This window comes from Pinus tabuliformis, chromosome J (assembly GCF_031772625.1).
Source record: "Pinus tabuliformis cultivar Carrire ecotype Pingquan chromosome J, CPIR1, whole genome shotgun sequence".
NCBI lineage: Eukaryota > Viridiplantae > Streptophyta > Pinopsida > Pinales > Pinaceae > Pinus > Pinus tabuliformis.
The window spans coordinates 1,486,020,486-1,486,039,351 of NC_142295.1; the positions used below are offsets into that span (position 1 = coordinate 1,486,020,486).

The following is an 18,866-nucleotide window of genomic DNA, read 5'->3' on the forward strand; positions in this document are numbered from 1 at the left end:
AACTTGAGTATATGGGGTTCACTCTCTACAGGAAAGGTACAGGTAAATGAAGGTGGATTTAATTCTACCATTTTCCCAACCAATGGTTGGTTGAGAACAAACTCATGAGACTCACTTTTAGAGAGAATGGGATTGACCAAAGATGACATTTGATCAGTCATTAGATCAAGTAGCAGAGGATCAGGGGAAATATTTCGATAACCAATTGGAAGACAAGGTTCGGAAGTTGTAAGGTTTTCCAACTCCTTGGAAGCTTCATCCCTAAGAGGACAAAAGTGAATGGGATGATTACCTTCACACAACTTACAGGGAAAATTGACCTTTTCCTTTTCCCCATGGACCTTATTATTAATAGTTGAGGGTTTGTCACCAGCATGAACTCTAGAGGTTGATGAAAAAGGTCAATGTGAACCTGTGGACCACCCTTCTAAGACCTCAAGAATCCCAGGACATTCTCGAAGAAGGTGGTCACCCTTACATAACATGTAAAAGAATTTTACTTTCAGAGGTTAGTTGGAAGATTTTTCTTAATTATTTTCATCAGTAGTAATGGCTACTTGGTTTCCCCCTTGCTTATTTTGCTTCTTCTTCTTCCTCCTCCTCCTCCTCTTCTTCTTAGCTTCTTGGTTACTAGAATCCAAACTTTCACCAAGCGAAGAGGAAGAACAGGGTGAAGAAATAGGCAAAGAAGGCAAGGGGTAAACTTTAGGATCAACATGAGATTGATGTTGTTCAGGTGGAGGAGAACTTGGTTGAAAAGCCATTTGGACACTCGGAATCACCAATGTTGAAAATAACTAAATTTTTAGACCAATGATCAATCCAGGAAGGGACAACATTTCCATAGAGGGAGCACCGACATTTCCGAAAGAAGGAAAAGGACTAGGACTCCCGTCAAGGGGGTTTCCTTGGTTGGTAGACTCGTGAAATGTTTCCATTGGTATCAACCTAAGATCTACTAAGGAGTACTTCCACATGAAGGATGTTTTTTTGCAGTCAATTAATTGATTTTAGAACATTAACAAAAATAAATAAAAAGGGGTAATCTAGGAAAAAGGGTTTACCAAGTATCCATGAACCGCAATATACACCTTAACCAAAAGCAAGGACTTAAAGTACGATGACCAAGCTCTCCAATTGTTGTGTTCATTGTATCAAGTTTACAAGGTGGATGACTCAGTTAGTTGTGGCTAAAAGATAGTAACCTAGTGGGGTCTCCCAATATATACTCGACGGTATGGGGAGCACAAGTCTGTGTTAGCGTTGTCTAATGCATAACCATTCGATGAGTGTCCATATATACTTATCATACTAAAGTGCCTCCAATATACCCGAAAGTACTAGAGAACCTTCTATATACTTCCACATTGGGACAGGATTTCACCCCCGGGATACATTGCAGGAAGTTAATGACAATTGCTATGTTTAAAGATGACGAAACACATTTCTAGCCTAGACCTCTAGATGTTTGCGTTAAGTTCCAAATTCTCCTTAGGTTATTTGAGGTCAATTTTAATGTTTATCTTCAATTATGTTTAAGTTTTGGGCTCAAAATGATATCACCTTAATCCCTAAGATGCAACTATATGAGAAAATGAAAATTTTCACTTCAATGAAAGCTAGACTAACCAAGTGAAGAACTTTCAATCAATAATGCATAAAACACAATGCATCATGAAAAATGCCTTCCACTAACTTTCACTTTTGTCTTCTAAATGCAATGCCAAAATTAAAAAATATTTTCACTTTTCAATAACCTAAACACAACTTTTCGAAAGAAAAATGATTTTGACTTTTCTAAGATGCATTTATATGAATTATGCTTTTCTTTTTGTTTTGAATGATTTGATGCACCTAATACAATTTTTATCTTTCAATCACTTAAAAATGTGATCTATTTTCAACGATGAATCTCAAAAAATAACTTTTCAATGCAACTAATATAAGAATTTCACAAAAAGTAAATTTCGAAAGAAAAGCTAAAACAAATCAAAAATGATTTTTCAATGATTTCCATGGAAAACAACGATCAATCAATCAGAAAAACCAACATCTCAATGATACTGACAAGCATAAATTGATGATCAATTGACTAGAAACCCTAGAACTCAATCAGATTTCACTTGAAATCCAATGAGACAAATTTTGAAAATTAATCAAAACAATCAATCAAAAAACTAACAAATCCAAGCATACAGGATGGGAAAAGGCCTTAGGGGCCAAGACACACTAGATTCTAAGGAAGAAACCTTAAAAACTCTCACATTCAAGGATCAACGCTACTTTATATAGAAAAATCCATGTTGATTGGGTTATCAGCGCTACTTTACACAGACAAACCCATGATGGTCTAGGTCATTAGCACTACTTTATATAGAAAAGGTAGTGATGATTTTTAGCTCGAGAAAATAGTGAAGCAAATTGTTTTTAGCACGATTGTAAAGGTAAAAATAAGTGTTTCCAGTGTGACTGTCACTAGTAAAACTCGCGCTAAGCGAGGAATATGGAAGGAAACAAAAAAGATTCCAAGAAAGAATCCAGAGTTAACACTCTAAGGTAGCAATCAATTATAGATTCCCCAGCAGAGTCACCATTTTTTTCTAGGAAAATCCTCTCTACGAACATAGACGATCCCTCTAGCCCAATGAGTGGGACTAGCAACCTACGTGACAATCTACAAGACACTTTCCTAAATTACAATTGAAATGAGAGAAGAGAAACATGGCCTACCTGTCCTGATGCTATAATGTCCTCCTTTGTTGAAGACCTCGAATCACTTGCACCTCAAGTTCAGTCCTACTGCTCATAACATTTGAATGCCTGCACAAGAGATCAAATACATGACAAAGCATATGAATACAAATAGCATAATCGAAAGTAATCCATTTAATAGATCAAGGAGAATTAAGATAAATTATGCATTAACACATGCATTTATGAAAAGTGAACCAAAAGTTTTATATATTAATAGAATAAAGGAGGAAGCATACAACCAAGCCTTGATGTCAATAAGATCTCCTTGACTAAATGTTCAAGTCCAATCTCAAACTCTCCAAACACTCCTTCTCCAAGCCAAATGAGTAGCATGTAGGCAATATCTCAACATAAGGGTGCAAATAACCAAAGACCAACCATTTGGGAATGGGAGAGGATGAATATATAGGCAGGGAAAGGGAGTTAGGATCTCTCCAAAGATAGGAGAAGGCCCTCATCTCAAGGAGGTAGCTCATAGGTATAAGACCAAAGGGAAAAGTTGAGAGAACTCGACCTCATCCATGTTGCACAACTTCCATCTCATCGTTCTGGAAGCCTATAGATCATGAAGCTTCTTGTCCTCTTGGGGAAAAATTGCCTTTTAGGGATCATCACAGGTATCCAAGCCAAAAGCCAACAGGCATAGCAAGGCTAGTATATTGCAACTAGCGATCAGCACAGGTTTCCAGTGTCAAGGCCATGATGATGCTAAAATTAGGGTTTTAGAGCCCCTTTTCTCCAGGGAAGGCTCAAGGAATTTTTCATCAGTGTTTTAGGGAGGATCTGAGTTGCATATCAAGATGGGTACACTGCATGATTACCAAGTTTCAGGCACTCTGAGGAATGTCACAGGGAAGTGTAGGAGGTGTGACAAAATACTATGTAACAAGTAGTGATATTTTAATTTGATTATGATGTTGAATTATATTTTCTTGAAGAGTGGCATGCAAATACCAAATATGATGAGAAGGAAAGTGAGTATGGAAAGTCCATCATAATTGTAACGAAAGGAGGAACAAAAGAAACAAGGGCAACTATCAAAGTTGTTGAAGACTCTATGATAGTGGAAGAGGAGATGAAATAAATAAAAGATAATAATTCTCTGGTATTACATAAGTTGAAAAAAAAGATCAATCAACAATTGTTGAGGTACAAGTAAATGTACAAGAATAACTAGATCAAAAATACAAAGAAGAAAAAGAAATATTGAAGAAGAAGACTAGAGTAAAGCTAAAGCTAAAGAATAAGAAAAAGTATATAGAATATGTAGTTTGGTGCAAAAACAAGGAAAAGATTATACAACATAACGTTGTGAACAACCTATACCAACATGTAGAAATAAAACAATTTTTTGAATTTATCTCAAGTGTTGTAAGCCTGGCTAAGCGTTACACTAGCACATAATAGTGGTCATAATTAAGGGGGAGTGTTGGCATGTGTTAATTACTCCTAGTTACTTCGAGTTAGCTAGTAATTTCTAGTAGAGTTTAAATTTCAGAACAATTACTCATGCACGTGTGAGATAAAACTAACACAACCATAATTATAAATATCTTTCTTTAGGATTCTCCATAATATTTCTAGATGATTATCAGATGATATTTCTAGAGGATTCTCCATGAGTTTTTTTTGGTCTATTTAATCATGTATCCTCGAGCAATTTAATGAATTCAAGTTAGAGAGAGACAACTTTATTATGTTCTATTGTGTCTTATTGTGTGTTAATATTGTGAGTGTTTAACTATTTTAGTAGTCTCATTCCCTCCTCTATCCTTTATATGTTTCGAAATGTTGAATAGAAGAACCATCATGATTGTGTGAGGTTTGGTGGAGTATAGAAGTATTTGTGATAGTTTTTATCCTCCCTGTTTTCTTTCACTCTCAACTCCTTTCCATGAAATTTAAAATTTAATCTTGATAGAACTAAATCCCACACAAATCAAATTATGTTGGAAAATTGACATTGTCTGATTGATTGATGGAACTTGGCATGTTGGCATTGATGTCAATCGGAGTAGCATTGGGTAAAAAGCAATAGATGTTAACATTGATGTGAGCATCTTTGTTCCAGGGGGAGTCTCATGGTTGTTGTAGTCTCAGGTAGAGAATAATCATAGTAAGCAGGCCTATTGGAAAATCCATAAAAATATGTCTATGTTGGATGGGGAGTCTAGGATTCCAGGCACAAAAAGAAGATTCAAGGTGAAAATAATGGCAGAGATTTTGTAGCCATGTTTCAAGTAGAAAATGGGCTCAAGGACAACATTGGACCTTATCCACTAGAAATTTCTTTGAAAAATATTTCCAATGGTATGTGGAAGTCCATAAATGGATGGCGGGATCAAACTTTATTGATAGATGAAGTAGGGATCTTGAAGTCCTTGGGAGCAGGCCAAATTTTGGAACCAAGGAAGCAGGTTGAATATCAAAAACCCAAATTTCACAACTTCGTAACTTCAAAGCGTTGGAGTCTCGGGAGTTTCAGGAGGTCATAATATCAGAGGCATGATATTTCGTAACCTCACTATAATTTATTTTTGAGAAAGTTCAAATCTGATACCAGGGAACCGATTCTTAGAACTTCAGAGCTTCGGGAGGTCAAAATATCAAAGGTTAGAGATTTCATAACCTCACTATAATTGATTTTTGAGAAATTTCCAATATGATACTAGGGAGCCGATTCTCCGAATGTTGGAGCTTCAATAGGTCAAAATATTGGAGGCTACAGATTTCGTAATTATACTTTGAAGAAGTTCCGATACATGGAGCTTCCAATGTTGTTGGTGTTTGGTCATCACTGAGGGTTGCAGGGAGTAGGGGTTTCAAATGAAATCATTTGTAAAACCAAGAGCCAAGGACCCTTTCTCTCTCCTTGGACATGACACATGGTGACAATTGATTGGCCCTCAAGAGATGATGGTGGAAAATGACATCAGAATGACATAAATGTACAAAGGACACGTGGCAGACACATTCAACATTATTGAGTAGCCTAATGGGGAAAATCCTAGTGACACATGTCACCACTATGGAGAAGCCACGTGGGGTTGATGATAAGAGCATGGTGTCATCTCGGAGGTGAGAATATCAGTGGTCAAGATTCTATAACTCCTCTATAATTGAATTTTGAGAAATTTATGATACCAAGGGCTTCCAATGATTGTTGGTGGTTGGTCATGGAGCCCAAAGAACCAAGGGAGTAGATAAATAACACAAGGAGATAGGCCCTTGGATAGATCTTGAAGGGCTTAGCACCTAAGTTCCATGCTTTCGGTCATGACACTGAATCCTATGGTGAAAAACAATAAGGGGTGAAGAAAAAGGGGCTAAAGGCCAATCTCATAATCTCACGATTTCATAATGTCACCTTAATAAAATTTATGAAATGAGGGGCTATGATATTGTAGCACAGAGGTGTATGAAGGATGAATGAGTCGGTAGCTAAGAGTAAATGTGTTTAGGAGAGTTGGTCATTGGAATAAATATAAACTATCAAGATCACTGAGTCAAGGGCGATGATGACCACTATTTTAAGAGAAGAGTGCTGGGCTTGTATCAAATTGAAGTAAGCTACCTTTGATCTCTCGTGCACACCTCACTAAATTGAATGAAGATTAGACCCTCTAGGACAAGATATTTATTCACAGAAATAACAAGAGCCTTGTTTGAGTGTGTAGGTAGACTAAGGATTTATATCTCATCATGGGAACAATTAGGTGCCCATCCTCATGTTTAATGCAACAATAATGGGTGAGACAACATAGCCCATTCTAAATGGCTAATGAGGCTATAGTGACTTTGTATCATACACAATAAAAGGAAAGAGTGCTACATGTAGAAGCACACTCGGCAGTATAAATGGTCAAATTATGGCTGACAAAGACTGCATCGTTCACTGTGTGATAGGGGAACAAAACCAATGATAGCCGAAGAGAAAATTGGGGGAATACAATATTGGTGTGTGAGCTGAAGAGTGTGCAGTGGAGTATGCGAAACATGTGTGAATGGCTCAAGTGTTTAAACTGAGACAAAGGGATGTTGAGGGTTGTGATTAGAGCTAAAGGAGAAACAAGGAGCACGATTCAGAGGAGAACTATTGTGGATCAAATTTTTATTTATCTGTATGTGTTTTTTCCCTTATTTTCAGTTTGAAAATTGTATGAAAGGTAGAACAGTGGCTAGAGTAGGTGGTGACTTGAATTCATAAGAGGTTTGTGCCTCTTGGAATGTATGGTCTTGCTATATTAAGGGGGTCGGTGCCTCCTATGAGTGGGTGCTCACAAACAATTTGATGTAATTAAATAGGTGCTTAATTCACATCATAACAACCAAGGAAAATTTGTAAGGATGGAAAATTTTCTTGAAGTTTAAAAACATTGGCGAATCTCACTAATCCGTAATATGCAAACTATAAAATGTTTATTGATATATTTGTAAAATTATTCAAATTTATAATGATTTTATATATAGTCTCTATATAATGTTGGCAATTTTTAAGGGAAAATAATTTTATATTCTAAAATTTGGGTGAATCGTCTTTTATAAAATTGGAAATTGGCAAATCTTTTTTGTGGAAAAATCATGGAAAATTAGCCCACTGGGCGAACATTAGCCCCTAAAATTTTCCATGATAACAACAAACAAATTGGTGGCTTTTTCCCCTTTTGGTTTCCATGTAAAAATACTTGTGTCAATATGTGTATGATGCTCTTGTGATGGTTGTATGTACATGTGAATGCCTTGTCTCTTTGTTCATCTGTATTGTGTATGAATGCTCTCAGAAGTAATTGATAGTAGAGGAAAGAGTTAAAGACTTATTCTTAAAAGTTTTAAGAACCTCACTATTATTGATTCACTTCCCCCTCTTAGTAATTCCTTTTTTCAACAACTTATCTTTATACACATGATATATTCATGTTATTGATTAAATCGTATTGTATGTTGAAGAAAGCATGCTTTATGTCAACACTAATTACATATGGGACAACACTAAATACTAAGTGATCTAGAGACATACACATGAAGCTCTCACATAGAAAAAACAAATTTGGTTTCTAGTATTAATATATATCCTGTAAACCATATAACAATAGTCTCAAGAAAGCTCACTTTTTGTAAACATTTATTACATTTGAGATAACACTAGAGAATAAGTAATAAAGAAACATACACATGAACCTTGCATCACAATCACCTTTAACCAAATGAAAACCATACAACAAGCATAACATAATTCACTTAAGAGCATGCTTGGAATCTAACATCTGATCATATGAAATCCATACAAGTAGCAGAAGAAAACTTACTTACGATATGATCCTTATTTTGATATTTGAACATATGGAAGCTATATAACAAGAAAAATAAAACTTATGTACAAGCATAATCAGATTTTTTTTTGTAAGCTTGGCAGGACTACATCTTCATCATGTCCCTTGATTGGGGTAGGGAATTGAACCAATGACTTCACATCAAGCAGTGCCTTAACAAAACAACCAATCACTGTCTATTCAAGACCCCGTGGACAAGCATGAACGTAATTTGAGGTCTTGTCCATTTTTTTTTCATTTCAAAACATTTTTGACAGAGAAATTCAAGTTTGTCATGGCTAAGAGCAAGGCCTATTAAAATTGTCATATCTTCATTTTGACATTCATATGAGAATATGAAAGCTGATAATTTACAATTGATATCTACAAATTGTAATGCATTATAATTTTCTTAGTTTTCTACTTACTATCATTCAAAATGTTTAATTACCACTTATTATATCTTAAATGACAATGGGAAGTGGGAATACTTAATCACATTAATATGATTCCTAACATAAAATTGTGTTTTTATTTTATTTTTATTTATTTATTTACTTAGTTTTTTTTTTGTCTATAGAGGAATTGGCAACTCAATAGGTTTCATACATGTGCAATACAGGGTCAATTTCAAATTGATTGCTTCCACTATAATTGGGGAATTTGAACTTTGAATCCCATACTTTACATAATACTTCATAATACAATGATAACCAATTGATGAAGTAAATTCAAAATTGAAATTTCAAAATTTTGTTGTGTGAGAATGTACCTTAAAAAATAAATCCAGTTTTCAAAAATATGTCTTTATTCACCTTAATCAAAGTTAAATAAGCCAAAAATAAACCAGTGAAATAACACTAGATTTCTTTAATTTTTGAAGTCGATTTCATTACATACTAATATCATGAACAAATACATGAAAAATATAGTGGGTTACCCAATCTCATGACCCAAAAATCATTAACAAAAAATGGCATTCGCATGTTAATGATGCCCCCAAAAGTGGCAATGGGGCCATTAGGAATGTCCACTTGTCCTATCTTGTGTGCATTCCTATGAGTGTCATGTTCTGAGGTATCAAGGCTATAGAAGACCCAAAATTCCATCTAGAACACCAACTAGGGCACCAAGTAGGCATGGCTTAGGAATGCATATATGTTCCTGGTGTGATGTAGTTTTATTTGCCTACGGAATTTTTTTTTACCATTTTGGATTGAATGGACCTTTTTTTGTTGATATTTGACCAAAGATTCCATATTTGAATTATTTTGTGCCATGTCAACCAATTAAATCTTCGTTGGATTTCAAGTAAGCATTCCAACACAAATTTTTTGACTTTCTATTTTTATTTTTTTATTTTAAATTTTCTTAAAATTATAAAATAAAGAGTATAAATGATACATAAACACAAGCACCATTTTGAATTGTAGGAGACTTGGTTACCATGGAGGATAGGGAACCCAAAACCACCATCACTAAACTACAACTTAGAACAACCAAACCGCAACCTTGAACAAAGAAATATTAATATTAAAATTAATGCATCTTTGAATACTTTGAGGGCACTCATATAGGACATCCAAAACCCTAGAGAGCTCCCATGATTGTCTCTTTATAGTTCACTAAATTCAAATGTATCACCCATTTCCAGTCCCAAGTTATATTAATTAATATTTCCCATTACAAGGCTAGAATGTATGGATATTATAGAATTTCTTTAAATAAAGACCAAATTAGATACTTTAACATAGTAAACAATATTTTCTAGCATTGCTTGTTGACCCAAGAAACAAACAACCTATACCAATCAATAAGAAATTCATTTGTATCGACTAGTGCACTTATAACCATTTTGAAACCATTGATGGATATATGGTTCATGGTTTTGATTTACCTCCTTGTATTCATAGGGAGATACCTTTATTTTTCTTGAGGAAATTATGGGTAGAGTTTAGACTAGGACTCTATGTCAACTACTTTCACATGGAAAAATTCTAGGGGGTGGCTTGTGGGCATGAACAAGATGTTGAAAATTGTAGCTAGGTTCAATCTTCATAATGACATGTAACTATGACTTCTGTAATTGATGTAATAAAATAAATAAAATTATTTTTGTAAGCCTTGATTCATGGGTTTCATGAGAAAGTGATTTTAGTTTTGGTGGCTCCCATTGAGAGCCTTCAGATTTGTCATTAAGGTCAAAGAATTAATGTCATGTATGAAGAGCTCTTATTTAGCATGTGTCATATATATATATGAGTCTATTAAAGTGTCTAGAAATCCTCCAAAGACAAGCACAATCCTCCTCTCTTGAAGTTGGCCTCTAAATGAAGTAAAGATCACGTCGGCTTACCTTATGAAGATGCATAGGTTCACATGGTTCACGTGGGATTAATAGGATAGAAAAATGACTATAAATAGGTGGGTATGACATTCAAATAAAAAAAATTCATAAGTTCAAGTACTTCTGTAGTTTTCAATGGGTAATCACAGTGAAAAGTTCGGATGGAAAGTCATAGTCCAGAACTTCACGTCTCTAATTTTGGTGATTGGTAGTAGTGAAGAGGCTCGGGTCTCCTCTTATTTGGATATTCATCTCGGTGAAGACTACTGTTAGAAGACTACAATTATGTAATGGTAAAGGGAATCAGATCCCTCTAAGGTTCATATTACAATGACAGTGAGTATGTGACAAGTTCGGATGCTTAGTTAAGAATGTGAATAATCGAAAGTGATAGTATTTTTTGGACCAAAAAAATTTCGGATGTCATAAGAAGATCTTGGTGCTAAGAAGAGGTCTCAGTATTCTCTTAGAATTTAGTAACTATGTCATGGCTTCAGGATTTGGTGCTACTATTGAAGAAGAGCTTCGCATCATGACAGTGACCTTAGTGACTCTCAGTATTCTCTAAGAATTTAGTAACTATGTCATGGCTTCAGGATTTGGTGCTACTATTGAAGAAGAGCTTCGCATCATGACAATGACCTTAGTGACTACAGTGATCTCCTGTAATGAAAAGTAGAAGAAATCGAGAGAGAGTAATCAAAGATATGGAAGAGGACATGTGTCTTGGTATTGGAGTGGCTATTATGTCAAGGGTCTTGGTCTTGGTATTCATCAATTAGAATCTCTATAAGAAGAATGTGTGCAAGTTTTCCTCTCAAAGAGGGAGAGGGTTTGGCCCTGGCTCATAGCCTACATATTTTATCTCTTGTGTATTTATGTTCATGCATTGGTTATTGTTTGATGAAGAAGAACACTAAGAATCTAATGTAAATAAGGTCCTAATATAATCAAGTAAAAAGAATTCACAAGCAGTCACTAATGGAAGAGAAATCACATAATGTTAATGCCTTAGATTTCACAAGATGGTTTCAGAGCTAAGGTGTTGAAGTCAAAGAAAGGGCATCTAATCAAAGAGACACTCAAGGAACGAGTTTCAAGAAAGGCATCAAAGCAAGTCGAAGGTTATCAAAAGCAAAGGATCAAGATCTACATTAAAGGATAAAACCCTAGATCGAAGAATCAGTCTACAAAAAAAAAGTTTTGGATCCTCTAATCATCATCAAAAGACCACAAAAACCCTCATCAAGTTATCTACAAATCAAGGTAGCTCAAAGGATTTTAAAGATGAAGATCACATCATCTTGAAGAAAGCTGAAACCCTAGTAGAAATTCTAATATACACTCATTCACTACAAAGGTCGTTGAAGTATCTTGAAAGAAATAAAGCATTATCATCTTCAAAGTTATGAGGCAAGTTCCCTCTCATTCAAGAAAGGCTCCTCTCATTTCCCTTGAAGAAGATCATCCAAGGAAGCAAAAAATACATCTTCTTCAACCATCTTTTTTTTGCTTAAGCAAGAGTTGTACCTTCTATTTCATTAAATCAAAAAACAACTTACATAATTTACACCATTCCCCAAGGAACTATGGATCACAGAACAATCATCCGTTTATAGCCTGTGGCCCCAAGCTAAAGGTTTAACCTAAAATGTCCACAAAACTTCTAGGTCCACAAAAGGTAAACAAATCAACCCATAAAATTTGGAGACGAACCCGGTGATGAAATAGGGAAACCCCTAAATGGATTTCAGGTCCGGAAGGGGGGGATAACTCTCAAACATATGAAGTGCGGAAATGCCACCCATTTCCATATAGACATGTAACTTTCTTGGTAGATATGTTTACCTAATCTACACAACTATCCTTGACCGTCGATCCTCCCTGCCCGATCCTATGGCAGAGGAAAATATCGCACTGCCAAGTAGCCCATAGGTTACTCACCCGATAGCCAACCTGGACCCACAAACAAGCCCGCTTATTCCCGAACGTAGATCTATCCTGCAAGATGCAATGGCTGAGGATCATATTGCACGTGCCTAACTCACTAAAGAATAGCGCGCAATGAGGGCAGTATTCCAACCCCGTACCCTGCCACGTGTTTCTTGGTGAGTGGAATCGCTCCCAACTCCACAAAACCATTTCTTGTGTTAGGGGCATGTGATGGATGCCAAACCACCTCTCGAGCTGTATAGAAGCCACCGATAGGAAAACATGGGTATTCAGGCTTCTGGGAAAGCCAAGAATCCGGTCCCTTTGAACAACCCTTCTCCGTGGGTGAATAACCCTGTACCTAATGAGAACCCATTTAGTTGGCCTGTCATCCACTGAACTGCATCTGCCCAACACCTCCCATCTAACCCTTATATGATTGAACTGTCGAGGGCTGGGGAGGCCGACATTAACCTACATCCCCAGAATTATTTTATTTCAGAGAAAATACTGCATAAAGAAACAAAATCAACTAGACACCACCCCCGTGTCTTTGTATCGAAACACCATTATATCCTCATCCGCCTGGTCGTGAAATTTCGTTTTCAGTCTATTCAGAGGCATCTCAGGCCACCTCAGCGCAACCCTACTTTTCGTACTGAGTACTCCTTGATTTGCCAATATGTTTACCAATTTGTTAGCTGTTCTTCTCACATGGTTAAAACTCACCATGTGTAATCCCCGGAGATGAATCTAGATCATCTGAAAGACCTAGAGCAGTCTCCATTGTTTAGAGACTTTCTACGGCTCCATGCCATAGCTTATCATTTTGACCGATTTTATGATTAACTTAGATTCAGCTTCAACTATAACATTCTAGAGATTATCCTGCTTCAAAAAATCTAAACAATGCTCTAGAGCCATTAGTTCTGCCATATTGTCAGTGGCTCTTCCCAAATGGCTATGGAAAATGAAAAGGAGATTGCCATTTTCATCCCTAAGCACTCTGCCACAGCCAGCAATACCTGGGTTATCTTTGGAAGCCCCATAAATGTTGAATTTCAAAAAACCATGAAGGGGAGGATGCCAATGATCCTATTTAGAATCCATCCTCAAAACCTTCCTGTCCAGGCCTTGTGGAATAAGCCCCTGCATACCTAACTTAAGAAGTATCTGTGATTCAGCTTCAGAAGGTGGATTCTTAGGTACAGTTCGCACAATGGTGCTTACCGTCTCCTTAAGTTGTCTTAAGATTTGTTCGAGAAGGCATTGGGAGGAACTTTTTACATTCTTAAAGATTTTATTGTTCCTTTCTTTCCAAACAGTCCATATTATGAAACTTGGCATTAAAGCCCAGGTAGAGCCTAGAAGTTCCAAATCAGAGAAGTTGTGTCTCCAATTGATTAGGGTATTGATAATGCTTCCTTTGTCCCTGTCTGTCTGCTGGAAGATAGTGGCGAAAGTATCCCACAACCAAGAGGTGAAAGTACAATTATTGAGAAGGTGCTCCATTGATTCCTCTTGGGCTTCACATCGCTGGCATCTAGAAGGGTCCAAAACACCTATCTTCCTAATGTTATCCCAAGTTAGAATTTTCCTATGATGCACCAACCACATGAAGAGTTTAATCTTCATCCAACCTTGATGTCTCCATATGTTCTGCCAAACTCTATCCTGTTCATTGGAGTCCAGCTCAAGGAGTAAGTGTTTTGCCTCCTTGAGATTGAAGGAACCTGTATAATTGTTTCCCCATATGAGTAGGTCTTGCCCCCCTATCACTAATATTTTCCTTTCCTCTAACATTGTCAGAAGTTCCTTAGCTTTGGCTTTCAGTGGGCTATCTTCCCTGTAGTCCAATTTTTTCCAAGTTCTCCATTTTCCTTCACTGTTGGTTTGATCCCAGAAATATTTTACCTTAAGTAATATTTTGGTATTTGTTTCTTTCTTGAGGTCCATAAGGTTCTCTCTTAACAGTGTAGGTTCTTGTTTCCATTTGTCCTCCCAAAACAAAGCAAGATCACCATCTTTGATTTCCCAGAAGCTATTTTTTTTGACTAAACCTCTATTTCCCTAGGCCTTATTCCAGATATGTGAGCCCTTAATGATTTCAGACATTCTTATTAGATCAATATTTTTCCAATTGCTAGCATATTTTTCTTTCCATATTCCATCCCAATGTGCGTCTGGTTCTTTTACCCATTGCCACCATAATTTTTCCCCTAAAACTTTACTCAGTGCTTCCGGATCATTCAATTCAAGACCCCCAAAATTCTTAGGTATGCATATGTTCTCCCAGGCCACTAGGTCCCACTTATTTCTTTCCTCCCCCTTGCCCCAAAGAAAATATCTTTGAATGTTTCTAAAATGATGCAGAATTCCTTTGGGAGCTGGAAGGGTAGATAGCATGAAGACAAGAATTGATTGGAGAACAACTATTATAAGCACTAGCTGACTAGCCAAGTTTAAATATCTAAAGGTCCATTTCCTGATTTTATCCTGCATCTTATTGATCACGGGCTCCCAGATGCCCTTGTGTAAAGGCTTATTAGAAATAGGAACTCCTAAATATTTGGAGGGTAGGACATCCCTTTGAAAGCCTAGAATCCTAGAAATATTTTTCTGAGTAGCAATATTGGTATTAAAGAAAAATATCTTAGATTTGGAGAGATTGACTTCCATACCTGTAGCCAAGGTAAAGTCAGATAGGATACGCTTGTACGCTAAAGCTTCTTTGACCGTGGGGATTCCTTGCAGCATAGTATCATCCACAAATTGTTGATGGGTCAAGGCCTGACCATTATTTGAAAGTTGGAGGCCTTTGATATTACCAACTTCTTTGGCATGCTTGATATACTGACCTAGTCCTTCCATCATGAGGATGAAGAGAAAAGGTGAGAGAGGATCACCCTGCCTGAGGCCTGTGGAAGGAGTAAAGATCTTGGAAGGAGAACCATTAACCAGAATTGAGAAGCTGGAAGAAGTTACCAATGCCATGACCCATCTAACCGAGTTATGATCAAACCCAAAAGCAATAAGGACCTTCGTAATATAGATCCAATTCAACTTATCATAAGCTTTGGCTAGGTCCAATTGCATAATCATACCAACCTTCCTACTGCTTGTCAAAGAGTGCACCACCTCATGCGCTTGAATGATATTATTGAGAATTTGTCTGCCCTCCACATATCCAAATTGCTCCACAGAAACTAGAGAAGGAAGAAGTGGTTTGAGTCTGTTGGCAACAACCTTGGATATTATTTTATAAACCACATTGCACATGGCTATAGGTCTATACCTGTCTGGAGTCTGAGCATTATCCTGTTTGGGGATCAGGGTGATGAAGGAAGTATTGAGTACCTTCAAAATAGTTCTATTCAACCTGGAGTCTTCCACTACGTTCAGAATATCCTGTTTAACTATATTCTAGCATGCTTTAAAGAAATCCACATTGAAACCATCTGGTCCTGGCACTTTAACATTCTGCATTTCTTTGATGACCTCACTAACCTCCTCTTCTGTCACTGTCTTATTGAGGTTAAAATTATCCTCTCTTGTAACCAGTCTAGGAATATGCCCTATTAAATCTTTAATGAAATGCTCTCTGTCTGGAATAGTTTCCTGTGCTATTCCATGAAAGTACTGAACTAGTACTTCTTCTATTTCTTCACGAGAATTATGAAGATTACCACCTTCATCCTTGATCAAGGAGATTCTATTATGAGATCTGTTCACTATGGTAGATTTGTGGAAAATTATGGTGTTCCGCTCCCCTTCTTTCAGCCATTGAACTCTGGGTTTTTGTCTCCAAAATATTTCCTCTTGCTGACATAAATTCTCCCATTCCTGATGGTGTTTGGTGACTTGGTCATTTCTCTCTTTATCAAAGCCATCTGAGATAAGTGTTTGATTGAGTTCCTGCATTTTATCCTCCGCAACTTTTTTTGCTATAAAAGTATCTCCAAATTCATTCTTGTTCCAATCTTTAAGTCTGAGCTTGATGTGCTTAAGTCTTTTGTGTAGCAAGAACATAATTGTACCTTCAATATGCAGGTCTTCTGTCCACCATTTTGAAATGTTTCTGATGAAGTCCAGGTGGGTGAGCCAGATATTCTCAAATTTGAAAGGTCTGTTCTTGGGGGTGTTATCACTGAAAAGTCTGTTGTAAAATTTTTTTTAGCCTAGCTTAGAGACAGGGTGTTTTTGCAGCGCATAAATCCGTTAGCAGTTTCGCAGCGCCATCTTTTTAGTGATTTCGTAGCGAAAACACTGACCTTGCACTGGCTGCGCTGCGAAACTGGGAAATGACAGATATTTAAGGTGAATTGATGGAAACACTGCAGGAAACGAGGTTTATCAAACTGTTATATGTGGGCCTGTACTCCATTGAAGGAAGAGGATGATATGGTTCGTTTGCAATATGCATATTCTCATTGTTGTCACTTCATTGTTTCTGGCAAACGCTGGGGCTATAGCTTATGAGATTTCTGATTATATTGTCACTTCATACTGAGGAGATCATGGGACCTGTATTATTCCTTGCAGACTTGCCGTTGTCTGCATATGCTTTGAAGGGGAACATTCCAGTGGTAGTTTTACTTTGCGCTCACAGCTGTTGTGGCAGGTTCTCATGATCACCAACGGAGGTCCATCAAAACTCTGTTTCATACCCAAGTCTCAAAATCGTGGTCCTTTTTAAAACCAATGCTCGATCAGAATCGGTTTATGAGAAGGCTTCTTTTCGTCGACTTATTCCAAGTTGTCGTTGCCTTGTGTCAATTGAAGGTTTTTACGAGTGAAAAAAAGGATGAAGCGAAGAAGCAACTATTCTATATACATTTTCAAGATAAAAAGCCCCTTGTCTTTGCAGCTCTTTATGACACATGGCAAGATTCTGAAGGAGGAGTATTCTTTACATTTACTCTTTTGACTACACGTTCCTCTAAGGCGTTGGCGTGGCTTCATGATTGAATGCCTGTTATATTGGGGACGGAGGGCGAAATTGATGACTTGTGGAATGACCTTTCTGGCTTTACATTTGAAATAGTTACTCAGCTATACGAAAGGATTGTTGTGTCCCAGTACCAGCTTTCAAGAGGAGCCATGAAGGACCCCATGTTCATACAACTAATAAAGATGCTGTACATTATTGTGAGACAAGATGTCATTCTTGTGGCTATTTTTGCCGACTTCCGATCGATCACCCTGGTTTGCGTAACACAGTGCATGGCAATATGAGAAATGTTAAATTCATTTCAGAATCAGAGGAGATTGATATTGTTGGCAGAAGCCGAGAAGCGATGGCTATGGCCATGACTGTACTACTTGTGTGTCTTAGTCTTTTTATTCATGTCCTTAATGCAGAACAGTCTCTGCGTATCCGTCTGCCTTCATAAGATGATGCCATAATTCAGAAGATGCCAAAGCCGAAAGGAATGGAGCTCGTGAAAAGCTCAGCACGGTATCTAATGCCTCATCCATCGCGGCTTCTTATGTCAAATTCGTAGAATCGGGGGGTGCCAGGGTTGTTCCTTTAATCTACAACGAACCCACAGAAGTTCTCGAATAGAAATTTCAAGCAGTGAATGGTTTTCTTTTCACCGGCGGAAGCGCTAAAGATGGTCCTTATCATTAGACAGTTGAAAAGCCTTTTTGGAGAGCTCTAGAAGAAAATGATAATGGAGGATCCTTCCCTGTGTATGCCGTTTGCTTAGATTTTGAGATTCTTAGCATGATAGTTAGCAGGGATATTAACATTCTTGAAAGATTTGATGCTGTGAACCATCCATCAACCCTATCCTTTGAGAGTGACGCTGCGAAGAATGGTAGCATATTCAAATGGTTTCAGCCTCATATACTCAGTAAAATGACCTCAGAGCCTCGTCTTTTCCAGAATCAAGTGTTTGGGATATTTTTATGTACAGTGGTTGGAGATTTTAATGGTGAGGATATCCAGTGACTGCTGTACAGTGGCATCCAGAGAAAAATACATTTGAATGGGAAATACTAACAATTCCTCACTCTGCAGATGAAATTCAAGTAACTCAAAGTGTTGCCAACTTTGTTATTAGTGAGGATCGAAAAGGCCGGGTTCATAGGTTTAACTGTGAGAGGTTGACAGAGCTTATATCTGCAATGATTTAGCAGAGTGAACAGGTTAAGGATCGGTTCTATGCAAAACATGAATCCCTTTTACACAGCTCTTGGCAGGTGATGGTTACAATAACCCATCAAATTGGCGTTGATATAAACCTGGCTGCTTGCCATGAGTAGATGTTTCCCCAATACAATTTGTATCAGGTCTTGGTCCGAGAAAAGCTGCATCATTACAGAAGGCTATTTTAAGGGCAGAAGCGTATTTATTCTCATAGAGACTTATTGACCACCCTTGGAGCAATGAAGCGGTTTGTATTTATAAATGCTGCAGATTTCTTAAGGTTTAGAAGGACTGGACAGGCTGCCTATAGTAATCATGTCATGGATCCATTGGATGATACCAGAATTCATCCAGAGTCATATAACTTCGT

General features: G+C 37.2%; 1 pseudogene; it reads left to right on the top strand.

Annotated features, from left to right (window-relative positions):
- Positions 1 to 17,639: 17,639 nt before the first annotated feature.
- LOC149233014 (putative gamma-glutamyl hydrolase 3 pseudogene) lies at positions 17,640 to 18,483 on the top strand (annotated as a pseudogene).
- Positions 18,484 to 18,866: the final 383 nt, after the last annotated feature.